Source organism: Pezoporus occidentalis, unplaced genomic scaffold, assembly GCF_034315485.1.
Source record: "Pezoporus occidentalis ecotype Australia unplaced genomic scaffold, CSIRO_AGI_Poc_V1 ctg108, whole genome shotgun sequence".
Classification (NCBI taxonomy): Eukaryota; Metazoa; Chordata; class Aves; order Psittaciformes; family Psittacidae; genus Pezoporus; species Pezoporus occidentalis.
The window spans coordinates 1,507,629-1,524,201 of record NW_026912865.1 but is presented as its reverse complement, the minus strand read 5'-3'; the positions used below and the strand labels follow the sequence as shown (position 1 = coordinate 1,524,201).

Below are 16,573 nucleotides of genomic sequence, written 5' to 3'. Positions count from 1 at the left end.
CTTAACAAGCACAGTTTAGAGCACTGTTCTGTGCTGCTGCAAGGCTTATAGAGCATAGTAGAAGGAATGGTTGTTAAAAAGACTATTTCTCAAAGAAATGTTCCCCAAGCTCTTTCTGAAATGGCATGGGAAATATTTTAGGTTTTTTTCTGCATCCTTGAGCCACTTTCAGTTCCTGTTTAAGAAAATGTATTTTTAAATTCAGTTCCATTGCTTCCTGCAGACTACAAAGTGTACATACTTGGTTTTAGATCTCTAAATTAGATGGTGTAATGACTCAGCATGAAAACCAGTCAAAGGATGCAAACATTCTTCTTCTGAGATGAGTGTTTCTAATAATCAATCAAAATGAAATGACACAAGCAAAGAGAAGAAATGAATCAGCCCCTCACTCAAATAGTATGGCATTCTTCCTCCTTTAGTATTCACAGAATCATAGAATAGTTAGGGTTGGAAAGGACCTTAAGATCATCCAGTTCCAACTCCCCTGCAATGGGCAGGGACACCTCACACTAGCCTATGTCACCCAAGACTCTGTCCAACCTGGCCTTGAGCACTGCCAGGGATGGAGCATTTACCACTTCCTTGGGCAACATTCTTGTTACTTTTCTTTTTCTTGCAAGTAACCTGATAAATACAAGGAGAACATTAACTGTTTTTCCCCCCTCTGTATTGACAGGGTAGAAGACACTTTAAAGTTTTTCTAGGTTTTTTGTTGTTAGGCATTTTCTTTCTTTCTTTCTTTCTTTCTTTCTTTCTTTCTTTCTTTCTTTCTTTCTTTCTTTCTTTCTTTCTTTCTTTCTTTCTTTCTTTCTTTCTTTCTTTCTTTCTTTCTTTCTTTCTTTCTTTCTTTCTTTCTTTCTTTCTTTCTTTCTTTCTTTCTTTCTTTCTTTCTTTCTTTCTTTCTTTCTTTCTTTCTTTCTTTCTTTCTTTCTTTCTTTTCCTTCCTTCCTTCCTTCCTTCCTTCCTTCCTTCCTTCCTTCCTTCCTTCCTTCCTTCCTTCCTTCCTTCCTTTTCCTTTTCCTTCCTTCCTTCCTTCCTTTTCCTTCCTCTTTTCTTTTCTTTTCTTTCTTTCTTTCTTTTCTTTTCTTTATTTTAATGAAGACAAATATTTTGTCTATCTTAAAAAGGCCACCCATGCAGACTCTTCAATATAAATCTTATCTTCTACTTCCAATGAACCATTAAGTAACTGAAATCTCTGTAGATGTATTGGGTTAGCTGGAAAAAGTTTCCTATAGCAACCCACCAAATAGTTCTTAATTATATCAATAGTCACAGATTTCTTTAAAAAAAAAAGCTAAACATTTGCAAATGAATAACCAGGGTTCTGAAGTTTGATTAAGGTTGAATTGCCTTGAATCACAGCAGAACGTTAGAGAATATGGTGAGTATTGTATTTCAAAAACTGCATTCATGATTTTCCCACTATGTTGCTTTCATATTAAATAAGAGATGTGACCATAATCCTGTGTCCCTACTTCTCATTTAAGTTAACATCCTTCTTTCATGTGCTAGTAAATGGAAAGCATTCAGATATATTCTGTTGAATACAATGCTGGGAGACCGACTGCAAATGTGATTTGGTTCAGCAATGGTATTCCTGCTACTTGTTACTGTGACAACAGAGCTGCAGTGCTCTCTGAACGGCTGTAAATCTCCTAATTTTAAGTATTTAGAAATTGGATACCCTCTTGGGTTTTTTTGCTAATTGTATCAAATGTCCAGGTGAATGTTTTCTGTGTGCATCTTTTCCCAGTTGAATGTCACGGTCAAAAGGTGTCATTGTGGAACTATATGGAACCTTTCATCCCACTGAGCTGCAAGCGAAATCTTCAAACTGTAATGTCAACCACTGAGTTCAGTATGTGTAGGACAGTATCCTTCAGGATTTGGGAAGGACAGTATTGCTTTTATTTCATGATAGGTGCTAGAAGGTAGCAAGGAACAGCATACATTGAAGTGTGGGTGTACAAAGTATGATGAAGTGAACAGGAAATTGCTCAGACTGCAAGGGCTAACACAGGCATGTTGACTGAGAAGGACACATGGGGCTTTGCACAACCACATGGCCTTAAACTTACTTTCAGCATCAGAGATCCCATATCTTTAAATGGAACAACGGTTAGTTACTCAGACTGGTTTAGGGTGGAAGGAGCTGCTTACCTTTCTTGAAAAAGATAATGCCAGTGATTAATCATCCTCTTTCTGATTTATGAAACATCTAATAGCTAAAGATAGACCTTCATATACACAGAAGTCACTCAGAAAGGGCAAAGTTTTTTATAGTTTATGTATATCTCAGCCTTTTTCCTAGTAGTATGCATAAAGGTCAGCATACCTCTTTGGCATAAAGTGGAGTTTAAAATTTGGTAGCACAGCTTATTGAGAAGATGTGAATATCTAAAATTTCCCTGCCTTTTATGTGTTACTGTAATCACATCTTTGGAATGTGGGAATCATTTATCTCAAAATAGGGAACAGGTTAGTGCCATTGTTTATGACTGTCTCTGGTGCCCACCTACTAATGCAAAAGAACTGTACAAGCTCCATGTACAGATAAGGAAGAAACCACCAAATTCAGCTTTTGAAACTGCAGCAAATGTTTCTAGGTTAATTGGTGACCCTATTTAAGCCAAAAACAAAATACCGGTTAACCTCAGTCAATAGCTTTTAATCCAGGGGTCAATTTTTTCATGTAAATCTGCCAAGAGTAATTTCTTGTTTTATCATGGGAGGCAACAATATGGATTCTCTAGGTAGGAAATGTAAGACGGTATTAGACTTGGAGGCTTAAGAAAGAAGAGCGCTTCAGACTGTCCTGAAAGCCAAAGCAGGACCCAGTCAAACAGTGCTGATACATTCCTGTAGATTCAGTCAGAATTCAGAGTAAAAAGAAACATCTCACACATAATTTTCCTAAAGCCACTGGCACTGCTTTTACATGAGACTGCAGCTTTTAGCATTTGGAAACTTTATAACAAAAATGGTTAAATTACCTACGTGTAATGTAAAATGTTCCGTAAACCCATACCCGTTTCTACTCGGCTGCAATGAAGGAGGCATATGAAGACTCCCGACTTCAGAGATGTTTTGACTTCGATGAACAAAATGTTGGTTAACATGGGTATTCCTCCAGATGTGAAGTGCATTAGGAGGAGCAGGTTATAGAAGGACTGCTTTTAAACTCAAATTTCCATCTGCTTGATATAGTTTCCTGCTGCTTCACTCATGGCAATCTAGAATATAAAACAAGTTTGATCAAAGCCATGCTCAAATACAATTTCTACTTCAGTCAGTGGGAATTTTTGCTTGAACAAGAACTACAGGATTTAGTTCACAGGATTTCATAGCAGTTATTTATTTTACTGGGAAGTTTAATAGTAAGCATAATGACAAAAAAGGGGAAATAAGTTGGGATAGAGGATTTGTAAGAAAGTTCCTGTGTTTGCACGAAAAATTATCCCAGTTACTTTTTAAGGTTTTTTTTTCCTCTTGTAACACCTGTGTTGTAATAATCAAAAACGTTTCATTTTAAAGTTAGTCCCTTTGAATTTTTTCTTCTTCCCTTATTACTCACATTTCTTTTCCAGTTTTATTATCCTTCCCCAATGGGAATTTTCTTTTAACTTTGTTATAATATAATTGTTAGTGTATGTACATGAAAAGACCACTGACCTTTTACTGACTTGTGAGTCACAGGATTAATAGCTCTGCATAAGACCGTCTGAAAATAGTGGAAAAATTTCCCTTGACCTGCTTTTCAGGTGAACAAGTGGTAAAAATCCTGTCTGGTATTTTTTTCCTCATTTATTACAATGGATTGCTTTTATAGTTATCCCAGATTTTCAAGTTGTGTATTTTGATTACACATGTATAGAGTTATAAAGACAATAATATAGTTATGCGTCCTATATTTGTTTTAAAATGCAGACTTTTTTTTGCATTTTAAAGGAAGTTATTTTGAGTCAGTCGGTTAAGGTCAGTCTCTAAACTCATGAATATCTTAATTCATGTGAATAGTTTCAGCAAAATACCATAGGAAATCCAAATCCAGTCATTCCAAGTGGTCATGGTGATGAGAGCAAGATAAAGGGAGGGAGAGGATCTTGAAATTATGGGCGCAGAATAAGTAAATACATATGTAAGCATATATGGAAGAGCAAGGATTTTTTTCTTTCCTGTGAAATCTAGCCAGCAACTGCCAAAACCAGCATTAGGACTTTGTATTCGCCTTCCACAGTGACCTTTGGGGTAAAGCAGATTAGTGAAAATTTTCAGAATACCTAATTTTAGAAGTTACGACCACCAATAGCTTTCTCTGAACTTCATGGGAACTAAAAACTCCATCCCCAAGATGTCACTAGTTTCAGACACCCCATATGGAGACATCCAAAACTGGAAGTCACTTGGGTAAGTTCCACCCTTAACCTCTGTGTCCCTGAAACCATTCCATGTAACAAGTAGAGGTTATGAAAAGTGAGAGCCACAGGGAGATATTGTATGAGAAAGATACTTGGCAGTGGCATCTGCTGCAGAGAAAAAGAAAATAATTTAAAAAAGGACACAAATAGCAAGGAGCTGCTTGGGCTCAACAGAAGGAGGAATAGCGCAGTAAAAACACCACTTTCCAAATGGAACAACGTCCAATCTGTCTCAACAACCATTTTCCAGGTGTGTTATATAGCCTATAGAGAGCACTTGTATAGTAAATCCTACCTAGTGTGTGCAACTGGATGTATAAAGTAGTACTTCATTTGCTGGTTATTTGATAAGGTTTTGTTTTTAACCCTTCTTACATTGTTTTCAGCCTTGCAGGACTTTCATTATTTACTGAAAGCCAGATTTCTTGTGAGTCAGACTTGCTGAGAACATGGGGTATACCAAGGAACTGTATCCCTTAGCAACAGAAAGAAAGTTGGGGTTCTTCAAAACTTCTCTATTCATGTTTTCTCTCATTGTTAGTAGGTCTTTTACAGAGAAATTGGCTCACACTTCATTCGGAGTGCTTTAGACCCAATTGTTAGTCAGGATTAATGAAACAATTTTGTGAGTTTCATTTGACACCAGACAGTTACTGAAAATCGTGTATAGGTTTATATCAGTTGTGCCCAAGGTATATATTTCCTTTGAAAAGAGGTAGGGGGAGAGAGTTATGTCACTATTTTTGTAGATATGAGCTAATCTACTTACCACAGAAACTGTAGATGGGGTACATTGTAATTTAACTTCTCTTCATATGCTTTGCATTAGTCAGGCTTTAGGTATTAAGAAACAGGTTGTGCTGTCAGATGTATCAGTTAAATTAATTTAGCCATGAAGTATTCTAACATTACAGCAGTTGCTCTCACAGCCACTGGGCATATTACCTTTCTGTTTTAGCAACTCTTTGACTTCAAGCATAAATGACACACATATGGCAGTTAAAAGCAGACATGCCAGGGGCTCTCAGGTCTTGCATCCTGAGATACTGTGTGCCTTTCTTTAAATGACCCTCCTCACTTGGCTGCCCATGGTTGTTACCACCACTATTCCACCCTCCCTACAGCCTGCTCTGTACTTCTTGCCTGAGTTCTGACAAAGCCAATGGATCCAGACAGTACAGGATAAGAGACTTGATTTCCACTGGTGCACATCTCTCAGAAGGTGGCCCAAGGCAAGTCAATCTTAGAGGACTCCCATGTATTCCCCATGTTTCCTATGCAAGGCAGCAGTTGTTAGCATGAGATCTCATACCTCAGGCTTCTCAGATTTTGACACTGTGTATTTCCACACTGAAAATGGCTGATGAGCTCCAGACCACTGCCCCTTATTTGTATTTATTGCTTTCATAACCCAGGCTTTTAGGTACATGTTTAATGAAAAGAACCCAGGCAGTTAAAAGGTAATGATCAACTTAATTATCCCCTGTGTATAATATATCATGTAGCAAAATCACTAAAGGCTAAACTGGCCAAGTAGCACTGATAAGAAAGAGAGAAATTAGAGAGGAAAATATTTCTCATAAATGGAAATGGATTATTTTGGGTGTCTTTTCTTGTTGGTGGCATAACTCATTGCACTATTTAATTGTTTTCATTCTAAATAAACCTGGTAAATTTTAAATAGTAAGAAGCAATCTCAGTAAGCTAAAGAAAAACAAGTCTTTATCTAACTATATTGCTTAGTTAAATGAAGCGTGTTACATATTCTGACTTCAGACTTTTCTTTAAAGTGTCTTTTCTGGGTTGTTGATTCAGTGAATACTTCATTTATTTCCTGGCAGTTTTCCTGAAAGGAAAGCCAAGGGACATCATCTGAATAAATAATTGTGGTTTATTTTGGCAATATCTTGTAACAGCTCAAGTGATCAGGTATTTTGTTTTTTTAACTCAAGCACCCTATCATCTTGGAGCTTGACCAACGGCTTTCTGCCACTTCACATAACTTAGTTGTTTCACTCTGCTACCTGACCAGGCTTTTGTAGTTCATGCAGAGGACTTTTAGCTAAATGTTGCTTTTTCCAGTTTAAGATGTTTATCCTAAAACACATAAATGTAGCATTAGAATAATAGAATAATAGAATGGTTTGAGTTGGAAGGGATCTTAAGGATCATCTAGTACCAACCCCCAATATTAGGAATAGTAATGTCAGCTGAGGGATGTGGCTGATATACTCACAGGCATTATCTTTCTGGGAAATCTGTAAATGACTGCTGTGGAAAACCTTTCAAAAACAATAGGAAAAAGAAAGAAATAACAATGTTGTGTGTTCAGGTAGTTTTCTGTAAAACTGTCTTCCCAAAGAACCTCAGATGTTGGTAAGTTTGGAGCAAAAATACCAATTTGTAGATTTATTTCACTTAAATTTGGAAAAAACTATTTCTAGCAAAAATTGGAATGTTACAGATCAACAGATTTTTTTTTTTCACAAAGAAAGAAAGGAAAACACATTTTTGTTGCAATATCAATTTTTTATTGGAGAAACATTTTCATTTTAGAAAAATAAGTAGCCTTTTTGGTTTATGCTTGTGTAGGTGGATTTGTAGAGGTAATTATGACAAGCAAGTGATTGCATATGAACAAATAAATATAGGTTGAAAATCTGTGTTGCTTCATCCCAGTGCTGAAGATACTCTTGGAGAAGATTGTTCTGAGTTGTTCTGTTGATCTGAGTTCCAGTTCTGGCTTCTGACAACTGGACCCTTGTTACGTAAAATGCATCAGCCATCTCTGGGACTGCGTGTGGGCTGGGGAAGAGGTTTCACACAGGATGTCTTGGCAATACCTGACCCAAGAAATGGGACCCTTGAGCTGAAGGGACACACAGTACTCTTGCTGCAATCTTGACTTAAATCTTGCCATAAACTAAGAATTGCACTAAGACTTCTTGGCAGAGCCAGCTCCTTAAAGGCAAAGTCTGAAGAAGCACCACTTCACTGTTGATGTCTTTCCTTTTGGGTAGCCTTGGCAGAAAAATCATAGCATAAGACAATTTAATGATTCCTTGGGCTGTATTTGTTTTCCCTTTCCCATTTTTGTTTTTATCTTTTCTAACAGTTATAAAATGTGAAACTGTACACTTTCAGAAATTCATTAAGGAAATCAAACTTTAATCATTGGTGAGTTACATCCTGGCATAGCAGGTAATGTGACTGCCTGCTTAATGTAGTACAGGTCTGTTTGGTTTTGCTGAGAAGAGAGTTCCTACTTAATAAGACCAGCCATTTTCATAAACAGGAGGAGTAAAGTGAATTGTAATGATATAAGCTAAACTCAGTAGGTGAGAAGACCAGGCTTGATCTTGGAAGTCAAAGGAGTTGAACTCCAGGTCTTTGGCCCTTTGCAGGCTGTTTTGCAGAATTATGCCTGTGTTGACCGTGCTTGTACACAGAATGAACTTGGTTTGTGTTTGCTTCATTCTTTACCTAAGTGTAGTGGTGAGAGGCAGCAACTGTAAGTTGATGTATTGTAAGTTGAAGTATTCAGGGGTGCAGGGGGTGATACTTGGCTACTAAACATGCTGCTTCAACCTCCCCACCTCTGCCAATAAATGACTACAAGTTAGATGCAAACATCTGCAGGCAAGAGCTGGGCAGGGTAGTACTAGGTAGGTTGTACTGATGCAGCTGACAGGGTACTGAAATGCGAGTCTTGGGCTCTCGTTCTAGATCAAGTAGAAACCTCCTGAGTGAATTCACACAAAACACTAAGGCTTTGTCCCTAAAATAGACATCACTGTCTGCTGGGTTTGTTGCTGGTAGTGGGTGGAGTATTTTGGTTTTGGTTTTGTTTTTAATAAAAGCCTGGGGTGCGTTTGGATGTAAAGGACGCTGTGAGAATAAAGAATATTTATTTTGGAGACAGGGGTTGGGCTGCACTTTTTTATTTTTTTTCTAATCCCCTGAGTTGGGAAACTGAATCTTATTTTTCCTGGAAGACAGGGGGAGGGTGGCAACAAGAATCAATGTGTTAAGCCATTAGTCACCAGCTGCTGGAGTACAAATATTGACAAGTACAAAGGTTCGGTGGTCTTGCCTTTTTGAGCGAATATCAGCAATCTACCACAGAAAGCCTGCCTGTACTTTCAGGAGGCCTGTCCCTGGGTAACATGATTATTGGAGTGAAATAGGGAGGTAAATGGTTAGACGTGTAACACCGCTTCAACTGAACCTGCATTACCCAATGTCTGGTTATGCAGGGTTTTGCCTTGCAACACAAATATCATAAATGTTATGGTTCTAAATTCAGCAAACTACTTTCCTGCATCATACTTCCTCCTTAGGACAATCTTGTAAGTTTATATCTGATTGTTCAAGTGTGGTTCTCAGGTCTCCAGCTTGCTTTAAAACATCATATGCTCCTAGGGATGTCCCCCAGGAAGAATGCTGGAGCTATGCTGTTCACATGCTAGGAATAGTATCACTGTGGGAACTGAGTGTTTTCAAAACTGAAGCACCCTGCAGTGAGATATATGGAATGGATGGTCAGTGGGCTCTGAGCAGGGCTTTGTGAGCAGAGGGGTAGGTAACAGTCTTGAAATAAAAAAGGAAAAAAAACACTGAAAACTTTCCACTGTTGTTGAGTCTGGCTGAGCTCCATCAGCTTGCAACACTGAGCTATTATATAAGATGAATCACTGAATGCCCTGGGCAATTTGAAATCCTTATTGATGAGACCTGTGTAGAGCAAAGCTAGAAGCCCTGGTGTTGGAGATGTCTGCAACCTGAGAGACGCGTACAGTCAAGGAAAGAGGTGTAATCTCCACACTGTATGCTCTCACCCAAATTGCATACTCATAGTCCCTTCTGCCCATATCATTCCACAACTGAGCATCCTCTGCAAATACTGTGCTGTCACCTCCCTTCTTTCTGAAAATCACAAATACCTTTCTGTATGAATGCCAGTTTTTACCAGATTCTGTAACACTTTGGCACTGCTGCTTTAGTCTCCCAAAGAGCAGTAGTGCTGTGACTGGCATATACATATTTGTACATAGATGGATAGCTGCAGAACAAGGAACAGCAGCATCAATTAAGACTTCCACTGGCAGCAGTTAAAATCACAGTTCTGTTCCCAACCTGACTGTTAAACATAGTTCCAGCAAGTTCTCATTCTCTTTTGGCGTTAGCCTCTTTCAGAAGCCACACTACATGTGCTTAGCTGGACAAACAGCTCCTTGGTGTCTTCATCTTCCTAAACTTGAGACTTGGAAATCCATGACGTGGCCAGATTTCCTGGTTGCTTTTACTTTGACAGTATACATTTATACAGATGATTTATCTACCTGGTTTAAATACTCCTTCTTAGGATTGCTGTACATAACTCTTCTGGGTCCTTAAAACCTAAGAAGAGGTTTTTTGTTTCAGCTGAACTTTTTAAAATCATCTAAAGTTACCATTCTTAGAAGCAATCCCAATGAACTTAATTATCTTCTCTGAGTTATAATAAATTTAGCTTGTTCTTGTGCAGGTTTTACGTTACATTCTTGTTAACAGAAGCATTCAGTAATAAAAACATTCGTTCTTCAGTTGGCCTACTGTGCTTTATGGGGTTTTGATCCATAAAGCTAATTCACTCCATGTAATTTATTTTGCCAAAAGATGTCTTCTTCAATCACCAATGTTACATCATCTGTTACCTATCAGCTTTTTGATAAATGTGTACTTAAGGGCCATGACCTATCTTTAGGAGCAGTGCAATGACTCGTACACTTACAACCTCCCTTGTGAAAGTAGTCACATTAGTATAAACAGGAACTCTGCTTGAAAAGGAACTGAACAAGCTAAGTGAAGAGTCTAGTGGGATGATTTGTATGCATTGGGTCCTACGTGTGCATCCATTCCATCTGGATCACTGGAATTTAGGACATTGTCTCAATCACTTTTGAATGACGAAGAGCTGGAAACGTGCTCCTCTGCATGTCCTTATACTAACAGGCAGATACGTGTCTGCCATTTGTGAGTGTCTCTGGAAATATTTGCAGCATGACATAACTGTTTAAAGTTGGGGTGCTGCAAATCAACTGTTGCCAGTATATCACTGTTGTGGTTTAAGCCCAGCTGTCAACTAAGTACCAGTGCATTTTTGTCTTTGACACATCAGGTTTTAGACTTGGTACTGAAGACATGGAACAACTTTGCTCATAGGAGAAGCTTTGCTGTTTATGTGAGTCAGTTATTTCAGTGACTGTTCTCAAGATCCCAAGATCAAGCCATAGATTTTTCAGACCCAGATGGGAATGAAACTGTTCTTCTCCAGTGAATCTAGTATGCTGTCCTCCCCTGAAACATATTACAATACAGCATATCATAGTGCATCATCCTAAAGTGGGAATGGACTATAGGTCTCAAAATTTTGCCTGAGACTTATGTCTGGAAATTAATACCTTGACCACTAAATCTTTCTAAGTTTCTGTTTCTATGGTGTAAATCAAATCTTACTTCTCATTCTTAACCCCTGGCATTTGTTGTGAGGCAGGTTCTATACAGAGCAAGGTTGTACAAGTTAGCAGGCACTTGGGTACAAGTTCTGTCAAGGCTGCTGTGAGGCTATGCCCTTGCTGGTTATTCTAAATCTGTTCCATACTGTCAAGCTCTTCTTCCTGGCATTACTCTAGCTAGAGTTCACTGTGATGACACTGTGTAAGCACATTGCACTAGACAACTCCCGCCCAGAGAGAAACAAAAAAAAACCCCCAACCAACGTCCAAACCCACACAAGGTTTTAAAGTGTACAATTTGCTAATGCTGTCAGAAAAAGCACAAGGACAAGATTTCTAAGGCAATGAGCTGGAGTTTTACTTAGACACACTTAGCAACAGTGATAGAAAAGTTTGCTCATTGTCTGATGTTCCGCTTCTGAAGCAAAGCTAGTAATACTTTTGTACGTCATCTGTAACTCTGAAGAGAGGGATGGTCCCAAGGATAAAATCCCAGACTGGCAAAATTTCCATTGCACATTTTGCTGTGGGTAAATTCTATATAGTTGCACACAAGCTCCTACCATTACATGTAGGCCTCTCGATAGCAATTTTAACAATGCCTGGCAGTATGAAGATGAAACAAATAAACAAAACAACACCTGGAAAGTAATGTATTGCTAGAACACAGACCACCAGCTTGGAGACCACTTCATTATCCCAGTGCAGTTCCCATTGTGCAAAAGGATTTTCAAGGAAAGCTCTGTGCAGCCTTTGCAAACTTCATCATTTTAGAAATTACACTTGTGTCTGAGTGCTTTGCACATGAAAGAAAGAGTGAAACAAAATCTCGGACTTTTTGCTTACCTGGTACATTATTTGCTCTTTTTCCTGCATTTTCTGTTGGGCAATCAGTTTCTTGGGAAGTTGGGTGGCTTTTTCAAGACACGGTATCATGTGTTGCTATTTATAACTCCTCAGGGTTGTGAAAGCAGAGGATTTATCAGAGAACACAGAAGCTGATGCAAACTATTTGCAGATCATAGCATTGGGTAAAGGGACAGTGGAAATGCCTTCTTTCTGCTGCAATGTTTAGATTTTCAGACCTGCAGAGGACACGGAGCATTGTGAAGGGAGACAGTAAGAGCGCAAAATGGAAAGAGCTATACATGCAACGCACAGTATGAATCACATTATCTATTAAAAATCGTGGCATCTATAAATAGATCAGATCTTGAAGCTGAGGTGAACAGCTACCAACGACTGTCATATGGGCATGGATCAGATGTTAACAGCTAGAGAGAACTCAGATCTGTTTAGCTGTGGTTTGGCTGTTTGTCCTGCAGCAGGGAGAGGCAATGGGTGACCTCCTGAGGTCCTTTCCTGCCTTTATTTCTGTGATTCCAAAAGCTACATGTACAGTCCATGCTGAACTCAAAAAGCCATCAGGAGAAAGATAATGGCTGTGACAAGACCATTCATATCTCACATACTTGTTTTTGTTAGTGTAACTACAGCAAAGCTAAAATAAAGTCAATGATGCAGAGCACTATTTGAAAGAAAATCTGTCTCAATTATTTCCTGTATTAGCGAATGATAATGGAGTAAACATGGAAATGGACGCACTTACATAAAGGAGTGAAAATAGAAAGATATGTCAATGGAATACTGCCATTTTGTCAGTTTAGCTACTTACTACATCAATATGAACACGAACTATAAAAGCAACACTACTAATCCTTCACTGCTTGAGTTCTCAGGCTCTACAAAATAAACTTGTCATGGGGCAGTTATTACCTATTACTGCTTAATTGTGGAAAACAGGAGTCATATTGGACTAAAATGTGAGTAGAAGCAATGCCTACTGTAATGTCCACACAAGTAATGGTGTATGACATAACAAGCATTTCTCTTCATTCGGTAACCTTTATGAGTCAATAAACACAAAGATGACTGGTACCTAATGCTGTGCTCCATAGCATACTGAAAGTGGACAACAGAGAACATATGCCTGCAAAATAAGGTGTCTCATGATATAAGGCACACTTCTGATGCTGAAGAGGGCTTGACTTGACTAGTACCTGAGTGGAAAATCCATTAAAGCTCCTGCATATAGGAATATTTGACTGATCTGAATGACACTCCAAAGTGCACTGGTTGAGCATTTTTTATCTTCCTGCATGATATCCTACTCAGAATGAAAGCAGATTAATATAATTTCTTCTCTTAGGGCTAGATTTAAGCAGGGATTTAGGAGTGTATACCTGCTAAATGGGGATTTCTTTCATTCGAAACTTAAGACTGAGAAGATTTGGACTTCTTATAATTTGTATTTGTTCAGGCTAAATTCCAAGTAGCAGTAAGAATGAACTTAAGGAAGAGGAGAAAGGGACTTGGAAGATGTTAAGGATGTCCACTTATGAAGACTGTAGATATTCTGAACTTCATACTCTGCTTAAACATAGCTTTCCTTTGTCACCTTGACACATAAGAGTTTCAATCTCCTTTCCTTGGAGTTTAAAGGAAAGAGAAGGATTGGTGACTAAGGATTGCAGAATAATTGTATGTTCCAGAGAGCACTCCTAGGAAGGCATCTTCAAGAATGTCAGATTTCCAGAGGCTCTGTTGGGGAAAAAATAAGAAACTGAGAGAGCTGAGAGGCTGGGCTGTGCAAGAGACGGTAGTGCAGATATCACAGTGAAAGTGGAGAGAAAAGAATTACTAATGGAGCAGTTTGGCTAGATAAGAATGTGGACAATATTAGGGATAGAAGTTGACAGGTGGCTGCTTGAGGGCCTAAATGATATTAGAGTTCTTCAGTGGGTGTACTGAATCTGTCTCTTCCTCTGCCTTTTGTAGCTGTGGAACTAATTTTACAGATTAAATAAAGTACTTTGTCGACTCGGTGTGTCTGGCACTGAATTTTTAAATCCATCCTTTCTATTTCAGTCAGGCATGTCTGGGTGAACAACCTCTATAACTAAAGGAAGTGACATAAATAATTCTTCCTTGAAATAAGGTCAACATTATCCTCATGTGACTTGAGATGTGTGAGAAAAACAAAGACCTACATCAACCAGGTGCTATTAGCAACACTGGGTGCAGACACATTTTGTCCTATGTCTCAGCTAATAATTAAAGAGTCATTATGAATACCTCAGTTTTCACAAGAACAACAGTATTCCTCATAGAAATGTATTCCAGCATCAAACTCACCTTGGGGTGAATGAAATTTTGTCAATACAAAGCAAGTTTTGTGTTATGCCTAAAGCTCTGCATTCAAATTACACGTTTATTGAAAAAGTTGCTAGTATTCATATTCTGCTTGGTCTCTGTCATCATAAAGCCTGAACTTTTTTTGTCACATTAAAATGCAGTTTATGGAATTTTTGTTTGCTTGTTTTCTGCTCCTTTATGTACTTCTGACTTCCCATATCAGTAGATAACATAACTGATTTAAACTGCTATTGTCAGCTACCTTTACTATACATACAATATTTTAAATGTAAAAAAGTGGTAATAGTTGGTGCAGCCTGCTGCTGGTTTTGGATAGCATCAGAAAGGTTTGTTTTGCATTTTGTATGCAATCTAAATCTACCTTAATTTAGTGTGGGAAGCTTATTTTGTCCTAACCACAAAAAAAAATTGGACAATTCTGTAGATTACTTTTTTTCTACAGAATGATGGAATAGCACCAGTGACCATAAAATAGCAAAATGCTGTATGTCTTGCTAGTAGAAAATGACAGTGTCTTTAGCAAAATGAACTAACTTAGATTATTCTTTGATTGTTAAAAGTATGCTGCATTGAACAGTAGGTAATCTCTTTAGAAATGCTGAAGTTCCCAGTTTCACTGCGATGTTATACTTCTGCTTATCCATTCACATTCTGCACCATGTCTTATCTTAGACTACTTAGTAAAAGGAATGGTAAGGCAGGTGTATTACATTGGAAGACCTACATTATTTTCTCCTCATTTGCCCTAACTGTAACCATTCTCAGCATAAATTAAACAGCATAGGTAGGAAAACTTGTCTTTCTCATATATACTGATTTTTCAGTTCTACGTATAATATTAAATCCATGTACAACTTTTACAAACATACAACCAGTTTAAAAAAAACAACAACATAGGACTTTAAAAATAGCTTGTGAAAAGCTTATCATTTACTCTTGAATTATTGCGAAAATTCTCTCTCCTGTTCAGTCCCTTTTGTTTAGCAAGGATAAATTTTTTATCAACTGATGTTTTGCTTCAACTCTTTCAAAACCTGCAGTTATTAATGGCATCTCTTGACCCTAGCTGAGCGCTCACTGCAGGACTCCAGGTATGGGAGGAAATCCCATCTCTCTTTACTGCCTAGTCCAGATGGATGCTGAGTTGATCTGAATCCCAGCCCTGGGACCTGTAGAGGATGCCCTCAACTGCAGGGGCTATGGCAGAAGCAGGTGTGTAAGGAGCACACTTTCTATTGTCCAAAATAATGTTGCAAAACAAAAATCACAAGTAACCTATGGGAATCACAAAGTCTGCCTGAATTTTCATATTACAAAATATTTAGGACATGCACCTTTGAAAGTCCTGTGAACAGATTGATGCTGGTTGTGAGCAGCAGCAGGAGGCCAGATGCTGTGTGCACTGGAGCCTTGAGCTGCAATTATCTCAAACCAGAGGATGCAGTCACTCCCTCCCTCCTCCTTTAAGGAGCTGGGGTAAAGCAAGAAGGCAAGATCTGCATTAATCGCAGTGGCTTCCATATTTAAATGGCTTGGCTGACACTGTTGAATTTTTTGTGCAGAAGAGACTATTGCCAGGTAACAGCCAGGAAAAGGGAAGAGGATGCATGGGCAGGAATCTCTCTGGAATTCGGAGGACACAATGCTATTTTTGAAAGTGCTACCCCCTTGCACCAATGCTCATTAGCATATGTAAAGGTTATGCTGAGTGTATATAAGGCATTGCTAGAGAGATCAAAACCAGTATTCTGTACTACCGGTTTAGTGAACCTTTTCGGATTGCCCAAGAGAAGACACCTAAAATATCAGGCAAAAGTGTGGTGCTGCTGTATTATGTGAACCACTTTCTATAACTCCAGATTACCTTCACATCATCATATTTGACCACTCTGGTGAGTTTACCAATGTTACATAAAAGACAGCAGATGGAGGTATGGGTTTCTATCTTTTGCTGATTTTACAATATTTGTTGATAAACTGTTTTCATTACTGCAATCTGGCACAGGCTCCAGAAGACTCTATTTGAGAAATCTTTTGTCTTTATTATTAATTTAACTGTCTTTTACCCTGGTTGCATAAATGCAGCTAAAAATAATTAATGTTCTTTTCCTGTGATGGTCAGCTATTACCAGTGAGGAATGACTTTTTGGTTTTTTTTGGTAAGTCTAGCAGTTTGCACAGCTCCGGTTTTACTTCACAGTCTTTCTAAGCATAGCTGTAGCCATTAACAGCAGATTACAGCTCTTGTATTCTAAAGGCACAAAATTCTGGCCAAACTCTTCAGTCACGTCAGTGATGTGGGAATATGACCAAAAGGCAATTTCTTACCCATTGAAAATGGGTCAGGAGATTTAAAAGGGTTGAACATAGGCAGAGAGCCATTAACACTGGTTAGAAAGTAAATTCTAGATATAACAATTTATGAAACTGAATTAA

The 16,573-nt window shown here is 38.3% G+C and overlaps 1 long non-coding RNA gene across 1 annotated transcript in view; it reads left to right on the top strand.

Moving 5' to 3' along the window:
• Window positions 1–16,573, top strand: part of LOC134165638 (uncharacterized) — a 127,279-nt gene that overhangs the window by 106,809 nt on the left and 3,897 nt on the right. Inside the window, exon 2 of the long non-coding RNA XR_009965595.1 lies at window positions 13,850–13,919. This is a non-coding gene — a long non-coding RNA (uncharacterized LOC134165638). The remainder of the gene's footprint in view (window positions 1–13,849; window positions 13,920–16,573) is intronic.